Here is a 5595-nt window from a genome sequence, read left to right as displayed (position 1 = left end):
CAGGAGAGAGAGAATTGGAGGGAGGGCGGAAAGGGGGAGGAGATGAGGGATTTAAAGTTTCTGGCACATTTGCAAAGTTACACAAGCCCATTCTGGCAGCCGGATTCTCTATTTGTTCACGTAATGCCATTGGAAACGTGCTAGCTTGATCGTTCCTCTCCCTCTCTGGTTTTCCATCTCTTTTCCAGTTTTGTTTCCCCGGTCGGGAGACCCCAAGAAGACAAACAGCAATCGAGTGACACTCGGGGCCTTTAGGGGTCTCCTGCAATCTGCTCGCATCTCGCCGTCTAGGGTTAACAATATGCAGGCATTTCACTTCCCTCAGACAATTTGGTCTGCCAGGAGGTGGGGCGCTGCCAAAATATGCAGAGAGAAAAATGCTATTAGATCACCAGCACAACTTGAGAGACAAGAAAGCAAAGTCAGGGAGTGAAGAAACATGTTTTTTGGGAAATATTTTCACCGTAGACATCTCCCACAATTGGAGCTCTGGTGAGGAAACTTGGTGGTGGCAGGATGAAAAAACAACTGCACATTCTCCTGCAATGCCCTTTCATTATGGCCCAAATCCTCCTCAAATAAACTCGTGCATACCGAGTTTTATTTTTTCCTGGGTGAGTCACAGAAGAAGGTCGTGCGGGACGTGAAGACATGAATTTTGCAAACAGGTTTACATAAAAGTGAGTTTCCCATTGGACTGACTATACATCGTATCAGAAATATTGCTGGGGTGGGCAGTGTGTAAGGAGAAATCATCTCAAACAGTTTCCACTTTTTAGTCCTTCTCCAAGCAGAATCTGTTTTGCCCTGAATAATTTATAGCTGCTCTTTCAAGCCCATTAATACATAATATTCATTATTAACAGGTTTCGCACCAATAGTAACTCCATCTTGCTGGAATTCAGTCTGAGTTTGTCCTAAACCATCCAGAATCTCATAGCCTCCAGGTGGATCAAGACTTCCACCAGTCACCTAGTCAGCGTGGGATGGATATGTATTACTGGCTTTCATCAACGTAGAAATAATAACTTACCCTAAACTGATAGATGATCTCTCCCAGTGAATTCATAGATATTAAAAAGAATAGTGAAAAGGTCCAAACAATTAAGGGCTGTGTTAAAAAGAATAGTGAAAAGGTCCAAACAATTAAGGGCTCAGCTTCTCTTCCCATACCAATGCTGTGTTGAAACATCTGAAGGTTGATCTTGGTAAAAATTAGATGTATTTCATGTAGGGGAATTTGTTCTTATTTAGTGCCAGGTAAAGTATCATTCTGATTTCCTCCCTCCCATATATTGCAACATAGTTTATATGGGAATTTCCCACAAAAGAACCCTGTGAAATAGATTAGGCTGAAAAAATGAGATTGGCCAACAGCGAACTTCTGTTACTGAGACTGGATTTAGACCTAGGTATTACAGTCTTGGTCTAACACCTTAAGTTTTATACCATACATTGGTATACACTCCTGTTTAAAGGTATACTTAAAGAAATCTGTTCCTTGTGCAAAAATGACTTTACTCTAAATTTGAAATCTGAAATACTGTTCAGTTGTATATTTATGGTTATAATTTGTTCACACTCAACAAATGAGAAAGTATTATTAAAAGAACAAGTGGTACTGAAGTTATTCCAAGTCTAGCTAAACAGTTTGTCATAAATATCTTTTTCCTGATAGCATCCCCTGCTTTTCCACACTACAGCTTCTGAGAAATAGTAGTGGCAAGAATATACAAGCTGTATCTATTCCATATGCTCCTGTCACTATATAGCGCACACTCAGCTAGTTTAACATGCTGTCCTCCAGTGCCTGAAGGAGCAGCAAGTATGCGGACAAAAATTTCCTCCATCAACATAGCCAGTCTTTACTTTGCCTCATTAACAAGACTGGTATGTAGCGTGGTCCTAACAATGTACTGTGAAGCAAGTTAGGGTAGATTTACTTTGGAACAAGTTATTGGTGGATTTCCTTGCCAGAGGGAAAAGCACCCACCAATCCCCCTCCTTAACATAGGGTGGCTGGGAGAGGAGGTGAGTTTGACCAAAGATGAGAGCAGTGAGTTTAGCCATCTGGCTGATCGGCTGGACGGGTGGGGCCTTCTGCTTCTGCTTTGCCAGGAAGGCCCTTCCCACCCCATAGATCAACTACAGCACCTGGTCCATGGCAGTAGCATAATGGAGGTTGCTGCTCTGTCACTCACCTCCTGTGAGAGACTGGGAGAATGAGGAACCAGGTGTTTGAATAGTTATCTCTAAAGAGGCATCTCAGTCCAGCTGCTGAAGACATGAGAAAGTCTCAACGAGACTCTGCCTTAATTGACTCACTGTTAACTGAGACAATAAATTCTTCTTACAGCTTTCAAGAATCTGTATTTATTCCCAACTAGTTTAAAGGTGCCTTCCTGAAATCCATGTCATTCTTGCTTTCTTGGTCTTACCAGCTAAGTAAGGCGTCACACTTCCATGGATCAGGCATTTGGGGGAGGTCCCAGGAAAGCAGGGAGGTCCCAGGAAAGCTCCTCTCCTCTATGCTGAGAAGCCCCTGGGTACTCTCATTTTCTCTCCCCCCAGATTCTCATTGTAGTATGCTGCCAGGTCATGCATGGAGTAGTGGTGTTGGACAAAGCAGGAGGATTCAACCAGTGCCAACACTGTTGACCCGCTGATATACAGTAGCTGCCATATAGAGGATCTCCCCTAAATGACATGTCAGCAGCCATGCTGGAAAATCATGGGCGGGGGGCAGCACTGGTTGAAGGTGCAGGACTCCGCATGGGACTTGCCAATATGCTGCATTTCAATCATACTCTTTCCTCCCGGATCCCTTGCATAGCCTGCCAACATGCTCCAGGAGTGTGGCACTGACTGGGGCAGAAGGATTATTTTGCTTCTGCCAAAGCCACCCCTTTGCAGTGTGTTGAGAGCCACGTCAGCAGGTTGCACATGGTTTGGAGGCACTTCAGTCGGTGCTGCTACCATGTGCACAGCCCTGCCGCTACTTCTGTTGTCATACCATGAGGGAGATCTGGAAAAGAAGAGTTGATACGAATTTCTGAAGTTGTGCTCTCCTCACATCACATAACCCACCTGTCAGATGCTATTTTCAGTGGGTGATCAGACAGAGAAAGGCTTACCCACACCAGCCAGAAGCAGCCAATAGTAGCTGGGCATATCCCACTTCCTGCCATGTCAGAAGCTGTGATGGAATGTTTAACAGAGTCTGAGAAAGTGGAAGAGGAAAAAGGGCTGTTGTAAAAAGAGACACCTCAGACTAGGGAAGGGGGGAAGTGTGAGAAAGAATAACTATGCCTTAATTACAGTAGATATAAGTTGAGTGGGATAATTGCTTTGACAGATCCTGATTTTGTCCTGTTCATGAGCAGCATTGTACTTGTGGTCACTTGAATATGACTGTAAACTCATTGCAGCAAGGTTCAGAATGGAATGGAGGAATGGTGATAGGTGTAGCTCCATCAATATATTCAGCTTGGAGTACTCAGAAGTATTCCTGAAGAAGGCTTTGATTTGAAGGCTGGACATGGGAGAAATTATATGTATATTCTAGGATAACCTACCTCCCAGACATATTGGAACAGCATGTTACCAAATACTCAGTATTTGTCCTAACAGTCAGGAACCACACTGAGACAAGGAATAGGTCTCTAGTGTTTTATTACTGCTACATTAGACAGAAAATCCTAACAAACTGAAGAAGCGTGGGAAAAACCCAGACAGACAAACCCCAAAAGTTAAGGCGGGTCTGATCTGTGTCTCTTTGAATGGCTGCTTAACTCCTCAGTACTACGCATGCGTTTTCCCGCCTGGATAGGGGCCCCCTCCTGCTCACCATCAGTACTTAGAACAGTATTAGTGATTTTGGCCAAGAATAATGAAAGTTATACTCCCAAAATATTTGGAAGGCAGTAGATCAATTATATTTGTATTAGAAATGTCAAGAGATCCTAAACATTAAAATGCTGGAACCCCCTCTCTTCTACTTCAGTACAGCAGGGATATCTACATTTTGGTACCAGTGGACACATTTGAGAACATGTCATAAGCACTTTCATAAAATGGCTGCCATGTAAAGTGTGGCAAGTTACAAAATACTATTCCCATAAGGAAAGGCCTGTCACTCTCTCTAGCCTCCTCAAAATATACCCTACCGCTCCAGCTTCCCTTTGACCTTTTTCTGGACAGGGAGAATACTTGCAATTAATGCACTGAGCTGCAGTCACCCACCATTTTTTTAATGGAATCCAAAGCCATCTATAGACTACTAAAGTACTATACCCAGAGTCATTTGTTGAGATGGGTGGCTATAGAAATTGAATAAATAAATATAAATAAATAAATAAAACGCTCATGTCTGTTTGTTTGTAACCTTAACTGGGCAAAATGGTGTGTCTTAGGCCAACCATTTTTGAATCAAGGTGTCTCAAATGGGCTAACTTACAGAATGTGTCCAAAATCTGGACCCATGACTCTCATGCAATTGGAGTTTGGCAAATTTTATAAAACATTTTATGACATAATACTAAATACCATACAGCATTTCCTGTGGTCAGCTCCTGATGTTTGACTGTGCTGTACAGTTCAATATGAGTGACATGGGCTGTTTTCAAGGCAGATACATCTCTGAATATCTCCCTGAATTTTTAAGAACTTTTCCAGTGAAGGCAGTATATTAGAAACTCTGCCATTATTGAAGACATTGAGGAATCAGGTAAGGAAATACCTCTGAAACAATGACCCGACAGGTCACAGGTTGTCTGGTATGAAATAAAGATGATGTATGAGGCAGGTATGTTGCTTTCCAGTATGATCTGTCTTCATCTGTTCAGTCGCATCCAACTTTCACAGACTTTATATATGAACTCTCGTCATTCTTACGTTTTACAACTTTGTTTCTAGTTTTAAGCCAATATTTTGCCTGATGGTATCTATCAAATATATGCTTTACCAATCTCATTTTCTAGTATCACCCACCATTCCTAATGTTGATTTTTCTAAGAAATTTGACCACATGACGTGACCAAAATAAAACAGCCTTAGCTTAGTAATCTTAGCTTCCAGTCATATTTCTTACTTGATGTAATCTAAAATCTCCTTGTTTGTTATTTTTGCTGTCCAAGGTATGTAAAAAAGCCATCTCCAGACCGATAATTCTGAGAAGTCTAGTTTTCTTCTATGTGCTTTCTTCATTGCCCAACTTTCACAACTGTAGGTAGTTAATAGGAAAAAATAATAACACTTTATTATACTGCACCTGGTATTAAGACTGATGTCCTTGCTTTTCCAGGTCTTCTCCATGTAGTCATTGCAGCATGCCCAAGTGATATTCTACATTTATTTCGGGGTCCAGTGTCTCCTGTTCAGTCAGTTTTAAAACTGAGGAAAAAAAAGTCCTCGACTGATTCAAATTTATCATGATCAGTTTTTATCCTGGTGTCCCCATTTTCAGCTGTTGTCATTACTTCAGTTTTCTTGATGTTTAACTGCAACCCAGCTTTTTTACTTCCTGCCTTCACTTTTAGAATTCAGTTGCTTGTTTCTTTTTTTGCCAGTAGAGTGGTGTCTTCTGCATGACTGTTG

This window comes from Candoia aspera, chromosome 2 (genome assembly GCF_035149785.1).
Source record: "Candoia aspera isolate rCanAsp1 chromosome 2, rCanAsp1.hap2, whole genome shotgun sequence".
NCBI lineage: Eukaryota > Metazoa > Chordata > Lepidosauria > Squamata > Boidae > Candoia > Candoia aspera.
This window is presented reverse-complemented; position numbering follows the sequence as displayed.